Source organism: Carassius carassius, chromosome 35 (assembly GCF_963082965.1).
Source record: "Carassius carassius chromosome 35, fCarCar2.1, whole genome shotgun sequence".
NCBI classification, from domain to species: domain Eukaryota; kingdom Metazoa; phylum Chordata; class Actinopteri; order Cypriniformes; family Cyprinidae; genus Carassius; species Carassius carassius.
Genome location: NC_081789.1, coordinates 11,698,544 through 11,718,296, shown reverse-complemented (window position 1 = coordinate 11,718,296; position 19,753 = coordinate 11,698,544). Strand labels below are relative to the sequence as shown.

Here is a 19,753-nt window from a genome sequence, read left to right as displayed (position 1 = left end):
TGTTCAATATTTCTTAAGGGCTGTTATCTGATAGTGGGTGTTTCAGAAAGGTGACCTGAAATTTGATCTGGAGCAGAAATGACAGTTACAAAGAAATATCAATAAGGAAACGTCTGATTTCTTTCTTCTACTATGGTCTTAGGGATCTGTCTGAAAAGAAGTGAAGTTCAGAGTACCAGTGCAATCATATTTGGGAACCAATGACTATATGAGCAACTAATTGGTCATCACGGATTGAGTGGTTGAGAGCAGTTCTTTACAATAACTTTTAGTATTATTCATTTTAAGTGAAACTAATTGCTTGAATTATTGTTTTTTTGTTACTCTGTTAATACTACTTTTTGGTAGCACTGAATTTAAGTTAGGTTTATATTTTGAGTTTTCTTTTTAATTTATAGTTTCAGTCATTTTTGCTTTTGTAATTTTATAATATAATAATTATAATAATAATTATATTTAGCTTTAATTTAATTTATTTTATTTCAGTTTTAGTTATTTTGTACTTAGGCAACATGTCAATGCACTGTCAAATTATAGTTTTAAGTTATTTTTTCTCATTTAATTTGCAATTTATATTTTATATTTATATTTTTATCCAGTCTTATTTCAAATAGCAAAAATGTTTTATAATATAATATTTTTTAATAGCTTTGGTTTGATGATTTTAAAGGCCCCCACCTAAAATCCCTGCCAGCACTGAGACTCGAACTTGCAACTGTTGCATTACTGTTGCAAGTCTGACTCTCTAGCCTTTAGGCCAAGACTGCCCTTTGTAATTCTCTGCCTTGGGATTCTTGTGCAAGTACTGAAATAATCATTTTGGACTCATTACAACAGAACTAGAATCACTGAAGTCTTATGGTTATGGTACACTTATGGTTCCCCACAAGTTTAGTTCACAACTTGATTTTTTTATTTTTCTTGTCTCCAGAGACTTTGTTTGTCTATTTTTCCCCTACATCTAAAATAAAATACAATAAACAACTACTATGAATTAATTGCTATGAATTTTACTTGCAACATATTTAAATAATTTCTGAATGTCACATTAAAGCCAGTTGTGATGGTATAAAGACTCTGATGAGGCATGTGTGTTTGAGGCAGGTCACATAAGGCCAATATTTTGTTATTTGTCTCTCAATTTGGAAATAAGGGCTGGTGCTGAGAAGTCCACAGATCATTCTTTCCAAGCACCAGCACTATCAGGTGAAAAAGATATATTGCAGATTGATTGTTAAATAACCTGAAGTCTGTACATGTGTCGACCTATCACCCTCTGAGAAGTTGTACTGTAGGACTTTACATATTGTTTCACTTCATGAATACTCTCACAGGGTTTACAGAAGATTAAACAACAAATCTTAACATCCTAGAGGACGCAAAGCCTGATTAGATCAATGAAGTTTGACTTTGGACACTGATGTGGTAATTCTCAAAACTGACATTTATGTATCTCCAAAGCTCCATCTTTTCTTAAATACAAGTTCAATACCTGCACCTACTTCAATGAGATTATGCTCTAATCTCTCATGACCAAATTGAGTTCAGTGCTTTCTAGCTTTCTGAAGCCCAACATCTGAAGAGGACATACACATTCTGATGTGTCCCATCTGAGGGCTTCTTTCAGGGTTTGCCTCTCCTCTCTGTTCCACAGAGGGATTTATTACCCCTTTCATTAGTCCCACTGAGGAGAACAGCCACCATATGGAAGAAGTGACAGTCTCTGCTGAATCATAGTGGTGTCTTTCTCTTTCTGCCTGTGTCTTAGTATCTTGATCTCTTCTTTGTCTCTTTATAGAAGAGCTGTCGTCTTATCTCCACTCCACTGAGGGAGTAATCTGGCTAATTCTTTTCACTGAAAGTCTCTCTCTCTATCCCCCTGAATGTGTCAGAGAAACCTGCTGGTGTTGAGTTCATGAAGAGCAGACTGAATCCTTACATGACCGCCACATCTGTGCACTCAATGTAAACAGATTGAGTGTTCGGCCTGTGCTGCCTATAGAATATGAATGGCAGCAATACATAGACTGAATGTTATATAATACCGGGTCACCGTAAAACAGATAATCCCATGATTTATTAATCAGTGTTGATGTGAAAAATTCAGTGAAATGTAAAATGTTCCATATGTTGGTAAAAGCAGGCGGTATTTAGTTTTGACTATCGGACGTCCTATGGACCTCACAAACAGCAGTGCTTGCCTGGAAAGCTTTCCTATATGACAATGATAACAAAACAACTTAAGCAACAAGACTCTGTTACACTCTGTCAAAGTTTAGTTCAACTTTTCTGAAACTAGCATGTTTGACTACCTCTGTCTCATGTAGCGGCTTGTTAGCAGCTTCTTTTTTTAAGACTAAAAGCTGTAAAAATGTATTTACGCCATAAAACAAAATGTAAAAACATATTTCAAACATAAAAAAACTAAAACATTGACTTTTGGAATGATGGGACCAGACATGCAAAAGTCTTAACTAATTTCCATTTCATTCCGGCAGCGATCTATTGTTAAAAGCAGTAAATAAATATAGAATTTATTTTCTTGATCCTTCCAAAGCTAATTTTTCAAACTCAGTGACAGGAAGTAACAGGTGGGAGGTCAGAAGTCACTCTGCAGGGGCTCGCCAGGGTCAGAGCAGAAAAGACTGATGGGACAAACATTTGGAGCTTCTCAGCATGACAGCGTGTGAGAGAGATTATGCACAAGGACGAAAGTGTGAGGAACAATAAAGAAATCAAGCCATGTGCTTTTTTGTGATGGGTACAAGTGAACAGGAGGTGAGTGGGAGGACAGAAAAAAGAAAGACGGACCGGGAACTGTATGGCTTTCATGTTTGAATTTTTGTCTTGTTAAGGCTTGTCAACATCAATTGTTCTATCCTTTTGCACGAAATACAGATGGAGCCTTGACAACTCAGTTTAGCAAATAACTTAATGTCAGCTGCTCCAAGGAGAGCAAAGTCAGTTCCATTGAAGTCATTGTCAGTATATAATTCTCAGTTCTTCAGGCCAAATACTGTGATGCATTGAGTCAGTGCATTCCTCAATAATGGCTATACAAATCGAATTAACTGCTGATCCGTGAAACAACATGTCCACAGACACTGTAAAAGCAATTATCTGTACAGAACAGCCTTTTATCATGTGTTTTTAATTGCCCTAAAGAGTTGGGTATTTTCCACTGAAGGTAACACTAAATATGGAATTACATTGTTCCACGTGCAGTTCTCAATAATAAAGACTAAAAATAAATAATGATGGAAAGGAATAATTAAGAAAAGTTTGCATATTTATACTAAAGTACTATAGTATTACCACATTGTTAGAAATACCATATCATGCTCATACCCTAGTACTTTAGGGTATGGTGATGTAAATAGCACTATGTGAATTACCCTAACAGTACTGAAACAGTTGAGGAAAACAACTTGTTCTTTTGTTCGCTAGATTATTGTTGTCTGTTAAATATTTGAGAGCAATGAGGGATAAAGCATTTTTCAGTTGATGCTGAATCACTATATGCGCTGGTCCCTGATTAACTGTCCCATTGCGGTGATCTCAGTTGTAACTGTTAAGGTCTGAGAGACCAGATAAAGCAGGCTGAAAACATTGGCACATGATCTTGGAACGTGATTGTCATGAATTGCTGTATTAGACATGCTTCGCTCTGGAAGATGATTAGTGCAAATACATACTGGCTTTGTACGCTACCATTTAAACATTTTGGGGGTGATTTTTTGTTTTTAAAACAAGTCTCTTATGCCAACCAAGGCTTCATTTATTTGATGAAAAATACAGTAAGAACAATAATACTATGAAATATTACACCTACTGTATTTAGAATTATCGTTTTCTACTCTAATGCATTTTTAGAGTGTTTCTTGATTGCTAACACACAATTCATGAAACGATTCACTATTTTCTCAAAACTATTTTTTTCAATTCAATTCAAGTTTATTTGTATAGCGCTTTTTACAATACAAATCATTACAAAGCAACTTTACAGAAAATTATGTTTCTACAATATTTAGTAGTAGCTAGTAGTTTGTGCACGTTTGACAGGATTTTAGAAAAATAAAAATAATAATAATAATACAAGACGTAGTCAGCTAGATGATGAACTATCAATATTATTAATTAATAGTAATTATAGGATGCAGTCACACATGTAGCAATAATTGTTAGTTCTGTTTGTTGATTCAAGGTTAGCATCATCTGGGGTCCTCTGAGGGTCAGCATCATCTCTTCTCAGGTGTTCTGGATCCAGACTGGAGCTTGTGTAAATCCTAGTTACCACGGGATGTAAATCCCGTGGCAAAACATAGAAACAAAATAGAGACATCATTAGCATAGCTGCTGATCCAACAAAGTAAAATTAGTTTAACCCAAGCTAAAGAATAAAAATGCAGATGCAACTACACTCACAATTTAAGAGATACATTATTCGAATGCTTGGCGAAAGAGATGCGTTTTTAATCTAGATTTAAACAGAGAGAGTGTGTCTGAACCCCGAACATTATCAGGAAGGCTATTCCAGAGTTTGGGAGCCAAATGTGAAAAAGCTCTACCTCCTTTAGTGGACTTTGCTATCCTAGGAACTACCAAAAGTCCAGCGTTTTGTGACCTTAGGGAGCGTGATGGATTGTAACGTGGTAGAAGGCTAGTTAGGTACACAGGAGCTAAACCATTTAGGGCCTTATAGGTAAGTAATGATAATTTGTAACAGATACGGAACTTAATAGGTAGCCAGTGCAGAGACTGTAAAATTGGGGTAATATGATCATATTTTCTTGACCTGGTAAGGACTCTAGCTGCTGCATTTTGGACTACCTGTAGCTTGTTTATTGAAGATGCAGGACAACCACCTAGAAGTCCATTACAATAGTCCAGTCTAGAGGTCATGAAAGCATGAACTAGCTTTTCTGCATCAGAAACAGATAACATGTTTCGTAGCTTGGCAATGTTTCTAAGATGGAAGAATGCGGTTTTTGTAACATTGGAAATATGATTTTCAAAAGACAAATTGCTGTCTAATATAACACCCAGATTTCTGACTGTAGAGGAAGTAACAGTACATCCGTCTAGTTGCAGATTGTAATCTACAAGATTCTGTGTGGTGTTTTTTGGTCCAATAATTAATATCTCTGTCTTATCCGAATTTAATTGGAGAAAATTATTTGTCATCCAATCTTTTACATTTTTAACACACTCTGTTAGCTTAGATAATTGGGAAGTTTCATCTGGTCTCGTTGAAATATATAGCTGAGTATCATCAGCATAACAGTGGAAGCTAATTCCGTATTTTCTAATAATATTACCAAGGGGCAACATGTATATTGAAAATAGAAGGGGACCTAGGACGGATCCTTGTGGCACTCCATATTTTACTGATGATAAATGAGATGACACCCCATTTAAGTAAACAAAATGGTAGCGATCGGACAGGTAGGATCTAAACCATCTTAGAGCCTGCCCTTGAATACCTGTATAGTTTTGTAATCGATCTATGATTATGTCATGATCTATGGTGTCGAACGCAGCACTAAGATCAAGTAAGACTAGAAATGAGATGCAGCCTTGATCTGACGCAAGAAGCAGGTCATTTGTAATTTTAACAAGTGCAGTTTCTGTGCTATGGTGGGGCCTAAAACCTGACTGAAATTCTTCATACAGATCATTTTTATGCAGGAAGGTGCTCAATTGAGCAGACACAACTTTTTCTAAAATTTTAGACATAAATGGAAGATTTGAAATAGGCCTATAATTTGCCAGTACACTAGGATCTAGTTTTGGTTTCTTAATAAGAGGCTTGATAACCGCCAGCTTGAATGGTTTTGGGACGTGACCTAAAGATAACGACGAGTTAATGATATTGAGAAGCGGTTCTTCGGCTACAGGTAACAGCTCTTTTAGTAATTTAGTGGGTACAGGATCTAATAAACATGTTGTTGGTTTAGATACAGTGATAAGTTTATTTAGCTCTTCCTGTCCTATATTTGTAAAGCACTGCAGTTTATTTTTGGGTGCGATGGATGAAACTGAAGTGTTAGACGCTGTAGAATCTACATTCGCTATTGTATTTCTAATGTTATCTATTTTATCAGTGAAGAAATTCATAAAGTCATTACTATTTAACGTTGGTGGAATATTTGAATCAGGTGGCGTCTGGTAATTTGTTAATTTAGCCACTGTGCTAAATAAAAACCTTGGATTGTTTTGGTTATTTTCAATGAGTTTGTGGATATGCTCTGCCCTAGCAGTTTTTAGAGCCTGTCTATAGCTGGACATACTGTTTTTCCATGCAATTTTAAAAACTTCCAAGTTAGTTTTTCTCCATTTTCGTTCAAGACTACGAGTTACTTTCTTGAGAGAGTGAGTATTACTGTTATACCATGGCACAGTACGTTTTTCTCTAACCTTTTTCAATTTGATGGGGGCAACAGCTTCTAATGTATTAGAGAAAATAGTGCCCATGTTGTCAGTAATTTCGTCTAATTCATGTGTATTTTTGGGTACAAATAGCAGTTGAGATAGATCAGGCAGGTTATTTGCGAATCTGTCTTTGGTGGCTGGAACAATAGTTCTGCCCAGACGGTAACGCTGAGACATATAGTTAATATCAGTTATACGCAGCATGCACGATACAAGGAAATGGTCTGTAATATCATCACATTGGGGTACAATATCTATAGCAGTAAGATCGATTCCATGCGATATAATTAGATCTAATGTATGATTAAAACGATGAGTGGGCCCGGTGACATTTTGCTTGACTCCAAAGGAGTTTATTAGGTCAGTAAACGCAAGTCCTAATGTATCATTTGCATTATCAACGTGAATATTAAAATCTCCCATGATTAGCGCCTTATCAACTGTAACTAGAAGGTCTGAGAGGAAATCTGCAAATTCTTTTAGGAATTCTGTATACGGCCCTGGTGGTCTATACACAGTAGCCAGAGCAAGAGATACATTAGATTTCTTTTGCATGTCTGACAGTGTAACATTTAGCAGAAGTATTTCAAAAGAGTTAAACCTGTATCCTGTTTTCTGGGTAACATTGAGAATATCACTATATATTGTTGCAACACCTCCTCCACGACCAGTCTGACGGGGCTCATGCTTATAACAGTAGTTTGGTGGAGTAGACTCATTTAGACCAAAATAATCATTTGGTTTTAGCCAGGTTTCAGTCAAGCAGAGTACATCAAAACTATTTTCTGTGATCATTTCATTTACAATAACTGCTTTGGGTGTGAGTGATCTAATATTTATGAGCCCAAACTTTAAAAATTGTTTTTGTTCATTTACTTTACATTTTTCTGGTTTAATTACGATAAGATTTTTTCTAGATCCTACATTATATTTTGACCTCACTATTCGGGGAACAGACACAGTCTTAATAGTTTTTACAGCACAAGTACCTTTATCATTTAAGCGGGTGGAACAAAACTCATCATAATAGTTATTAGAGAATTGTCTTACTAGTCACATGGAGCAAAGTGTCCTGGAGATGTTGTCAGAGAGCAGCTCCGCTCCGATTCTGCTGGGGTGTAATCCATCAGCGCGAAACAGCCTAGGACGCTCCCAGAAAAGATTCCAGTTATTAACAAATAGCAGTTTCTGTTCTTTACACCATGACAACAACCATTCATTTAAAGCAAAAAGTCTACTGAACCTTTCGTGTCCTCGTCGATACGTGGGCAGTGGTCCTGACACGACGATCGTCGCCGCGGGCGTCGTGCTGCGAACCGTCTCGATCAGGCTGCTGAAGTCCCTCTTCAGCGTCTCCGTCTGCCGCAGCGTGGTGTCGTTAACCCCGGCGTGAAGCACGACCGCTCTGGGGCTCTCGTCGACCTTCAGGATCGCGGGTATCTGCGCAGAAACATCGAGAACACGAGCACCAGGCAAACAATGAGTGTGCACTTTACCTTCGGCTAACGTAGCACTTACGTGTCGGACGATGGAGTCTCCGATGATCACAGCGTCGCGTCCTGTCTCGCGGAGGGGAGCGAAGCGGTTCCGGATGGAGATGTCGAAGGCAGGAGGGGGAGAAGTCGTCGCCCGGGACCCGGCTCGCGTCCTCCGCTGTGGATGCACCCAGGGTCCGTGGTGTCCCGGCGTCGCAGTGAAGGACATCTGGGAAGATCGCGTCCTGGGTGCACCGGGCCTGTACAGAGAAACACACGGAGTAGACGTGGTGGGACTGTTAACAGATCGCTGTATACTTACCCCGGACTTGTGAGCGTCAGTCCGGGATGATTCCAGCGCGGTTCTCCGCTCTCTCAGCTGGGCCTGCCTCACCTCCAGGTCGCGAATCTGCTTTCCCACGGCCTCGAGCTCGAGCTGCACAGAGTGGAGACATTCATCCGCCATTAAAGCAAGTAACAGTGAGTACAGCAGTGGTAATGTGTGTGAATAGAGTATTAGCAATGTTAGCGCAGTTAGCTGCAACCACGCCGCTGATGCTAACGGGCTAAAAGCTAATAGCGGACCCGGGAGATCAAAATAAAACTAGTGATAGCGAGGCGCTCTGATTGTTTTTGTTGTAGAATACAATAGAGGATATATTCACACGTTATATAAACGGAAACGATGATGTATACAATTGATTTTTGAGTTAAAAAATAGTCAATGAAAAGAATATAGTGACGGAGCTCAAACGCAGTACAGCCGCCAACAACAAACAGGAAGTGACCGACAGATTTTTCAAAACTACACACCAACTTGTGTATATGTATACACAATAGTTTTGAGTGGAGAGCTTCATTTTGACCTAAAAATAGGAAGTGTGGGGAATTGGGTAAGAAGTTATGGATTTGTGTTTAGAGTTTCAAGAAAAGGAGTCACAATTTCAATAAATGTATTTAAGCAATCGTGAAAAACTGAATTAATTTAATTTTGTATTTATTTATTAAGTAATTATTTATTTATTTTTGTAAAGTAACTGACAGTATATTCCAATGTGTGTTTACTGTATATTCGGTTGTTTGGTCTTTGAACTTTTCTTTTGTATTGCTTTTCATTTACTGTAAGATCTCTTTACAGTAGTGTAATGGTAGTAAACGATTCTTAAAGTTTATTGCTGGATTTTACTGTATCTGCACCCCTCTATTTATGTTGTATACTGTAACAGTCATTGAATAGCAAAAGGCCTGAACATTTTTTAGAGACATGCCTTTGTTTCGAGAACTGTATGAAATGAATAATCAGTAATATTATGTTAGCAATCAAGAAAAACTGTAAACGTAATTCATTCCTGTGATGCCAAAGTAAAAATTTGCCAACATACAATCCTTCATAAATCATTTTAATATGCTGATTTGGAAAACATCAGTGTTGAAGGCATCTTAGTCTTAGTGTATGCATTGTAAAAATACTATTCATGTTTACTATATTCTTTTGGTAATACACAATTTAATGAAAATGTCTACTCTATGCTTAATACATATATTTCAGTACCTCAAAGCAAAACTTCATCGAAAGTCAACATAAATAGGAGGTAGTAACCCACTTTATTCAGTATTTCTGATAAATTGAGTTATCAAAGAGAACATAAGAAGGGTGAGAAATAATTTAGGGCTGTAAAATGAAAGTGATTGGTAATTAAATAAATAAATAAATAAAAATTGTTTCTGTGGAACATAATGTGCACCAATGAACCAGGCACAATAGACTTTAGTCAGTGTGGATGTCATATTGTTTATGTTCATGAAAATGAGGCTGTGAGGGATAGCTTTACAGTCAATCATAAGACCTTAGGTCATGTTATTTTCAAAACTCACATTTATCAAAACTGTTCGATGCAGTTTTTGTCTACTGAAAGGAAAGTCAGCCTAATTTCCAATCCTGTAAAAATTAAATGAGCCACTAATCTAAGATCTAATGCATATATATATATATATAATGCATATATATATATATATATATATATATATATATATATATATATATATATATATATATATATATATATATATATATATATGCATTAGATCTTAGATTGTACAGATTGTACTAGTGCACAACCTCTTTTAGCGTTAAAAACTCAGGATTTACTAAGTGAAAAAAAATTGCCTTGAAAAGGCAAGGACATATTTTTGCAGTTGGCCTTATTGGATACACATTTGCAGAGTTTCTCTTTCAGATGCAAAAATAATGGGAGGAGAGTATTTAAATAAATGATGCAACATGATTTACTAATGTTTGTGGCAATCAGTTTACTGGTATTCGTGCCATTATTTAATGCTTTAAAAAGAAAGCATCTCTGAACCAATTTTGCCAGTTTGCGCTGCTCTGTTGGTCATTATGGAAATAATGTAGCCTGTGTTCTTCTACTGACAATTTGTGCATTCACCCACAGGACCTTCCACTCCCTTCTTTCTATGAAATTGCAATCTCATGGTAATTTGTCTTGTTTAGGAAATCTGGCTCTAAAAGTGTTAAACAGCTTAATTCCTTTACTTTCCTTTACATCCCTTAACTTAATTTTTACAAGGTAGCTGATATCAAATCAAAATTCATCAAATAATTCTTCATCATTCATCAAATGAACATTTCCCAGCAACTGACTCCTGTTTAACTGCACTTGACAGACACTTTTATCCAAAGCATTTAGATAGCATTCTTTGTATAGATTTTATCAGGTCATTTCCTGTGAATCAAACCTATGATCTTTGTATTGATTGATGGCGCTGTAAACTCTTTGAGCTACAGAAATGTTTGAAATATCGCTGTATCTTAAGTACTTTAAGAGCTTACTGACAAGATGACTACCATAATTTAGTCATATATGCAATATTTATTGTTGAGCTCCATACCATGATTGAGAAACGTACAATCTTAAGACCAGCTAAAACTGTAACAGTAGGCTTAGTCTGTACGGATTCCTTGAAAAGACAGAGATGTGTTAGTGCAAGCCTGTGGTCTACACTCCCTCATGCCCTCAAAAGGAGGCAAAGAGGTGATGGAGCTTAAAGGAAGACAGGCGAGACCAACCTGGTGGTCTGGCAGTCATCACAAGCAAAGAGGTGTTTTGTCTCAAGTTCCCCCACAACCGGCCTCTTCAGCTTTCTGGTGTGTCTCCTAACTTTAAACAAACAGAGGCACCTCAAGTAAATATTTAGTGCTCTTGTGGGAGCGTTTAAAGGCTCCAGAAGAAATGAATGAAGTATTTTCTCTGCACTCACCTCTAAACAGGACAGTTAGACAAAAGCTCAGCGACGAGAAGTGCTGGATGAATGATTGGAGGGACTATGTGTGCAAACAAGAGAAATCCAGATGCTTGAAATTCTTTGATCATTTATCAATTTTTTATCCAAATTATGATTAACTAAATAAGTAAACCTATTTTGATGAGCAGACTTTTTCTTGTTTTCTCTCTTTCTGGCTTGATCAAAACGTCCTGATAATTCTTAGTGACCCTGCTGACCTCTCTGTTTCTGACATACCCTTACAGGAAGACACACAGTTCTCCCTGTGAGACCGTAAAGAATTGAGTAGGATGAAGTGATCCGTTTGTGTAATTCTGAAAGAGAAAGTGAAGCAAAGTGAGGGCAGTTTCACATTACTCCAGGTATTGGATATATCTGATCATCTGACAGAAATCATAATCATATTATGTGTGTGCACAGGAAGCCTTTGGTCTGATGTAATATTGCACAGTGCTTTCAAACTAGGTTCTGAGGTCAGGACAAACTTAAAATAGAGCGCTGAGACCGAGCCCATCCCAAAACTACAGTGAAGCATAGCATCTGTGGTTTCGTAGTGTCATCTTCTCTGAATTCTGTGTCCTCTACAATGCTCTGAAAATGAGATGTATCGTGATGTTTTTAAAGCAGTAGACTTCAGGTCTCTTTTTTCTCGCTCTTATTCTGTCTGTTGATATTGTCTTTTCTTTTCGCATGTTAAAGTTGCTTTTGTATATTCGGTCACACTTTATTTTAGGGTCCAATTTTCACTATTAAATAACCATTAACTATGTCTTTTGCCTCAATTAACTCCTTATTTGCTGCTTATTAATAGTTTATAAGGTAGTTGTTAAGTTTAGGGTATTGGGTAGGATTATGGATGTCATGCATTATATGTACTTTATAAGCACTAATAAACAGCTAATATGTTAATAATATACATGCTAATAAGCAACTAGTTATTAGTGTGAATTGGACCCTATACTAAAGTGTTACCGTATATTCATGTTTCTAATTTGTTACAACAAACACTATGGGCTGCACAGTGATGGTATTAGATGCCTATACCATAGTATTTTTGTAATTCAAAGAAAATCAGAGATTTTTTTTTTCCCTATCAGAACAGAACATTTTCCAGAATTCAGTTTTCTTTACTTTCTTCCTGGCAAAAGTCGGAACATCATTTATTTACTTTGGCTACAGCTATGAATTAGTACAAGAAGACTTAGCATACGTTATCATATCATCGTAACTCACTATTCTGCTTCACAATAGATCCTGCAACGATTTGCAGAAGATTAAATTAGGAAAGCCAGAGACTTTAATCAAGAAGTTTTATCACTTATGTCCTCGACACATCCTGACAGGAAGCAGTGGTGTGAGAAATTACCTGGCACATTAACTACTGCTCCCGCTGAAACACTGATCAACTCAACTGCCATTCACAGAGGACGACATCTGCAATGTATCACACTGGCTCATCACCTCACTAGCATGCATGCTCCATAGGATGGAAGGGAGTTTTCAAACACTGTGCCACCAATTATTCAAAGAGATGGATGGATTGTAATTAGGTTTATGCTACCATTAGGTAGATGTCATGACTCAAGACCAGTAACAAATGAAGATGCATGTTCTCACCATCTTTCACCATCCATGTTGATCTTTTTTTTTCATTCTGTTAAATGTTAACCAGGGTATATGCTACATGGTTAAAAGAATGTGAGCATCCCTGTGCAATTATCAGGTTTGCCTTGGCCTCTTAATTGCAGATGAGACCAATTAAACTGCTGCACCATGCAATGAAATTCTCGAGGGGTACGGTTTCAAATTAGAGTCCCAGGGGACTTCAAGGGATGCCTGGGGATCCATGAAACGTTTCAGAGAAATTTGAGAATACAAAGTCTTTTAAGGCTGTCAGAGTTAGTGTGTTTGCTTAAGATGTTAATAAAATAAGTTTAATTATTTTTTAATCCACTTTTCAAAAATTGCTCAGCAATCATTAGATTAATATTATATATATATATATATATATATATATATATATATATATATATATATATATATGTGTGTGTGTGTGTGTGTGTGTGTGTGTGTGTGTGTGTGTTTCATATCAGGACACAACTTTGTTTAATGACATGGGTATGACACAGGTATTACAAGGAGAGGGTGACTTATGAGGACATAACCCATGTCCCCAGTTTTTTTTTTGAGAAAGTAAAAATGCACAAAGTTTCCTGTGAGGGTTAGGGTTAGGTGAAGGGTTGGTGTAGGGTGATAGAATATATAGTTTGTACAGTATAAAAACCATTATGCCAATGGGTTGTCCCCACTTTTCACAAAAACAAACGTGTGTGTGTGTATATATTTATATATATATATATATGTTTATACATATATATGTATTAAACATTTATTTTTAACGCTAGGATTTTATTTATTACTAATATTTTAAATGTTTATACTTTTAAATAATAGTAGATGGGGAAAGAACAATAACAATATATTAATATTATAATTTATAGTTCGATTTTGGAAACGTTGTTTTTAGTATTTTCTCATACAGTGTATGAACTTATTAATTTTGCTTTGATATTTCTCATACAGTGTATCAAGTGTTCAGTGTTCACATACTTTTTCCATATACAGTAGTTTACACAGTGAAACCCATTTTAAGTCTCTTTTACATCAGACATGAATGTCAGGAAGCATTGTAATGAATGGAAGAGACAATTAATTAGTGGAGAGATGGATGGGGACATGGCCTGTGGATCCTGAATCACCTCTCAGAGATTCTTGCTTAGACAACAGAGTTATTCTGTGATATTATTCCTCCAGGCTACATCATAAGCCACTGTGTCATGACAAACAAATTACATTCATTAAAGAAAGGATGTAGATGTGTTTGTCAAATCCATTTCTGAATGCTGTCCTTCATTTTCTCCTGGAAGCTATTGCTAGTGTCGGGCTGACTTCCTGTGTCATTACAAACTAATAGATCTGCAGCTACATATTACATGCAAGTTTATTCTAGATTTTTAAGAAAATGGTTAAAGAAAGGTCTGTACACTATCTATCTATCTATCTATCTATCTATCTATCTATCTATCTATCTATCTATCTATCTATCTATCTATCTATCTATCTATCTATCTATCTATCTATCTATCTATCTATCTATCTATCTATCATGGGTCAGTCTGTACATCTGTCTGTCATCATATACTGCACATATGCTATATAATCTACAGTGATGATCAGACAGTGGCTACGTTTACATGCACACTTTTTGGTTCAATTGGACTGAATTCATTACGATTGATGAATCTGATTGTAGTGTTTACATGAACGCTAAATAAAGTCGGGTTGATGTGCGGATTTATATGTCACAAGCTACAAATCGGAATAGATTTTTTGACGTGCACACTGCTCAAATAGTGAAAGTGACATGGAGTTTCTCACTGTTTGAACATAATAACGACTCTCCTACACGGTTTCTTTATTTTGTTTTAATATTTACCCGTTTATGGATAAATATACATATAAACCGTTGTGCTGTGCTGCTCATATTTATCACAAAAAAAAAGCCCCACCCCGCGCCCAAACCGTGTTGCCTGTGGATGAGTCTCCAAAACAATTTGCTTCTTCTCACTTCACAGTTGCTGAGTGAAGGGAAAGTTTTATAATGACAGGACACGCATTTATACAACACTTTATTCAAAAGGAAGAGCGCTTGTTCCGTGCATCATATGTCATTACATTATTTCTGCGTCATTGCACATGCGCAGTCCTTTCAGTTTCTGGTTCAATCCGGTTCAATCCGGTCGAGTATTTACATGCACGCTCAATCGTATTAGAAGAGGAAGAAACCACCCCCTTCAATCTGATCGAAATATCATTCGGATCGAGCTCAATCGGATCGATTAAGGTGTTTATATGAATGTTTTTCAGTCCGATTGAGCCGTCAATCTGATTACAAACTGATTATTTGGGTGCATGTAAACGTAGCCAATGAGTCTCTAATCAGATACGAATGCAGAATTAACACTCTGCTTGTGTTGCAAAAAGAAAAAGAAAACGCTCTCCCAAAACATCTCAGCACTACTCCAAGCAGCATAGCTTTATTCAGGCAATGCACCTGTTGTGCGACATTCCTGTCCAAGTTTAACACCACTAATTTATAGGCTACAGCTGCATATATGACTCCCCATCTTTTAAACAAGCAGTCTTAGCAGTTGTAATCCCAGTAGTCACACACAGCTGAGAGCAGCACGCCTTGAACTAGGGCAACTCATTTTCTGTTGAGTTACTATAACAAAATAATTCTCTCAGTGATTAGTGTTGCACTGCACAGGCCTAGGTTACAAATTTCCACTTTAATTATGTTGATTTAGACCATTGTTTTGTCTTAGCATGACTAAGCAGTAATATGTACTGGTGTGTATCATCTTCCTAAATTTCTTCTCAACCTCTTTGTTGAGTGAAAGGATGCCGAGTGCAATAATGCCGAATAAAATAGCAGCGTGTGCTGACCTGTTTAAAAATTCCAAGGTGAGGATGACAGTCTGACTCACTGAACATTTAATTAAAGTTTAACCCTATCTTAAAAGCTCTCATGGTAAATTATATGCTGTTTCCCAAGAAGTTTAGTGGGTCAGCTTAATTCACATGCATTTCTTGACATGTAAACAAGTTAAATACATGATAATGTGGTCATAATGCACTTCGAATGCACATCGGTAAGTCCCGACAAACCTGTTCAAGCTTTAGCATGTTTAATCAAGGAAATCATATTTTAGCTGATAACTACTAAAGACTAAAGAGGTTGAAAGGCTAGCAATGTAAGAGTCTGGAAATAGCCTCCAATGATGAATAAATCTATGAGGAAAAAGGTTAAAACAGCTGCGGAGTTATTATAGAAACAAAACCTTTCAGTAATTCAATTTGCATTGTGAAAAGTATAGGTTTCTTCCGCGTAAGTGAGAGTGATCGGTACAAAAGATGCTATTAGAGGTTCCTCCCCCTAATGTGCAGTAGAAATTCTAGAAACCCAATTAGTGGACATGCTCTGTTTTAGTATCACTTAGTTATCCCCATTCATCCCCATAAACTGATGACTTGCCTCTCTCATTTCCTCACAGACCTTCAGAACAGCTGCTAGTCAGCCTGTCGTTCTCTCAATGGAAGCCTGAAACCGGAGCCATGAGTGAATGCCAAACTTTTCAGGAAAAGACCTACATGTTCTGCCCCCTGAGCTGAAAACTCCTTGCCATCAAAGTCAACGATGCCGCTTTGCTGCGAAGAGATGTAGATCTGCTGTTGCCTGCGGACAGCTGGGTTTAACACAGTGGGTGCAAAGATGTGAAAGAGGGTAAGAAATGCTCTGGTATTTGGAGTTCAGCATTAGGGCTTTGCAGTTTAATGAATAAATTCATTTATTTATACATGCTTTATACATTTAACTAGTTGCAACATCCCTAAACTACTATTCTCAAACTGATTTTCATTCCAAATACAAATTTTCACCATTATAAATGATAATTGTAATTTGATAAATTGGTAATTGATGTGTCTTTTGTGTGACATGTTTGTAACAGCAAATTGAACATAAATAAAGTCATTAGTGATAGTTCAAATAGATACACAGAAGCCAGTTTCAAGATTATTAGCATCTGTAGATAACCAATCCTCTTTTGCTGAATGAATAATAAAATTTTTTTTTAAATAAGTATTGTAGTCTTGTCACGTACGGGAACACAGGAGACGGAAGATCGAAGTGCAGTGTGAGATTTATTGGGTAATCCAAATCAAAGTCAAAAACAAGCCGGGGTCGTAACCAAACATCAATCCAAACAGAAACAAACAGGAACAAGAACAGGAAGTGGGAACTCGAAGACTAGGAATGCGAGGAAACTAGGTGACGGAAAGTAAGGACTCCATGCAGACAAACAGAAAAGGACTGGTTAATATAGGGAGGATAATGACTAACAAGTGAAGACACCTGAGTGCAATTAACAGGAGTGCAATTACTGTGATGAAGGGACAAGGCTAGTGGGAATTGTAGTGCCTACGGTGAGGTGCCTAAGGGAAAGTGAGACCACTAGTGGACACCCAGGGAAACACCCAGAGACCAGGAGGTGGACGGGGTAGTGGAGCGGCGGAGGACCAGGGGGAGGGACGGAGGGCCTGGTAAAATGGGGAAACAGAGACAAGTGCAATTAACAAAAACAAGGAACCCAGGAGGGAGGTGGACCGGCGGAGGACCAGGGGGAGGGACGGAGGGCCAGTTAATAGAGGGTAACAGAGACAGGAAGTGCCAAAAAAAAGCCAAAACAAAACAACAACAAATCACAAGTCCAGGGGAGAATGGAAAGTTCAGTGGCCTAGGGCCGAACCGACAGGGCAGGAATCCAGGGTGGAGCAAGGTAGAATTGGAGCAATGCGGTTGAGTCAGAAACCCACCAGGGCGGCGCAGAAGACCACCACATCTGTGCGGTCGAAACAGCAGCCCACCAGGGCGGCGCAGAAGACCACCACAATCGTGCGGTCGAGACAGAAGCCCACCAGGGTGGCGCAGAAGGCCACCACAGTGGGATCGATGATACATGAGAGCAAGTCTGGATAGGCAAGTCTGAAACAGAGAACATGAACAAGTTAAGGGTGGCCTCCGTGGCCACGACAGGATCAGTCGAGCGCTCAGAGAGTTCGGCTGAGACATGGAGAGGCTCTGGTAGTTCAGCAGAGATGTGGAGAGGCTTTGGTAGTTCCGCAGAGACGTGGAGAAGCTCTGGTAGTTCCACAGAGTTTAGACTGGATTCAGGAAAATCAATGGTGACTTGACTCTGCTCATGAAGATCATTGGTGACTTGACTCTGCTCATGAGGATCATTGGTGACCTGACTCTGCTCATGAAGATCATTGGTGACCTGACTCTGCTCATGAAGATCAATGGTGTCTTGCATTTGCTCATGAAGATCAATGGTGACTTGCCTTTGCCCATGAAGATAGTCGGTGACTTGACCTTGCCCATGAAGAACACTGGTGACTTGACTCTGTCCTTGAAGATCACCAGTGACTTGACTTGACTCCTGAGGTCTAACTGTGGTAGTGCTTAACTCATGAGTGTCAACGACGGTGACTTGACCTGACTCTGGAGTGTCAACGGTGACTTGACCTGACTCTGGAGTGTCAACGGTGACTTGACTTGACTCTGGAGTGTCAACGGTGACTTGACCTGACTCTGGAGTGTCAACAGTGACTTGACCTGACTCTGGAGTGTCAACGGTGACTTGACCTGACCTGGAGCGTCAACGTTGACTTGACCTGACTCTGGAGTGTCAACGGTGACTTGACCTGACTCTGGAGTGTCAACGGTGACTTAACCTGACTCTGGATTGTAAACGGTGACTTGACCTGACTCTGGAGGGTCAACTATGACTTGACCAGGGTCAACGGGAACCTGATTCGACACTGGAGGGTCAACGGGAACCTGACTCGACACTGGAGGGTCAACGGGAACCTGACTCGACTCTGGAGGGTCAACGGGAACCTGATTCGACACTGGAGGGTTCAACGGCTGTCATCTCGTGTAGAGGCGCTGGACAAGCGGCCATCTTGGGCAGTGGCGCTGAGGTGAGGTGCCTATGGGGAAGTGAGACCACTAGTGGACACCCAGGGAAACAGAGACCAGACAGCGTGACAAGTCTACTGTACTTGTAAAACTAACAACACTGATTAGTTACAGCTTTTGATTGATGTTTTCAAAACAATAATTTATTCTCTATATTAATAGTGAAGAGTTTTATTACCTAAAAAAAATCCATAAAAAAATATGTCCTCATTTGTAAGTGGCTTTGGATAAAAGCATCTGCAAATGAATAAATGTAAATGTATATGTCTGTGTGTGTGTGTAGGCCTAAGTGAAAGTAACAACGTTTATGTTACAAAAAATTTTGGTTTTAAATTAATAGAAACGTTCTATTCATTTTTCTGTTTATCATCCTTTTTTGATTGAATGGTAATAAATAGTAACGCTCTAGCTTAGCGACCAATTCTCTCTATAAGCTAGCTGATTATTATTATTACGCATATTATTAGCATTTTGGCTGTTTATAAGTACTTATAAAGGACATATTAATGCTTTATTCTACATTACCATATTTTAGATCGCCTAATCCTACCCCAGACCTAAAATTAACAACTACTTTATTAACTATTAAGTTATTAAATTAGGGGTTTACCTAGGCAAAAGTCATAGTTGATAGTGAGAATTGGTCCTTAAAATAAAGTGTTACTATATATATTGTCATGAATTCCTTTTCTTTTATCATCCAGGTAAGTGCTTTCAGATGATCTTAGTGGATGTCACTTTTTGGGAGGTCGGACCATCATTTCTGTAATTCTGTGCAAGGTCAATTTGACTCAAGGGTGAATGAGCTGATGAATGAAACCTTCTTCATCATTGACGGTGCTCCATTACATTTGCCTGTCTGTGATTGGATGGGACAGACTGGCGCGCATTCCTGTTGTATCACGTTTCAGCAAGGGTCATTTGATGAAAGATGAGT

At 38.0% G+C, this 19,753-nt stretch overlaps 1 long non-coding RNA gene across 1 annotated transcript in view; it reads left to right on the top strand.

The window, feature by feature from the left end:
* The window catches only part of LOC132115693 (uncharacterized), a 28,966-nt gene extending 12,202 nt beyond the window's left edge, over window positions 1-16,764 (top strand). The window contains exons 2-3 of the long non-coding RNA XR_009425543.1: window positions 11,456-11,572; window positions 16,328-16,764. This is a non-coding gene — a long non-coding RNA (uncharacterized LOC132115693). The remainder of the gene's footprint in view (window positions 1-11,455; window positions 11,573-16,327) is intronic.
* Window positions 16,765-19,753: the final 2,989 nt, after the last annotated feature.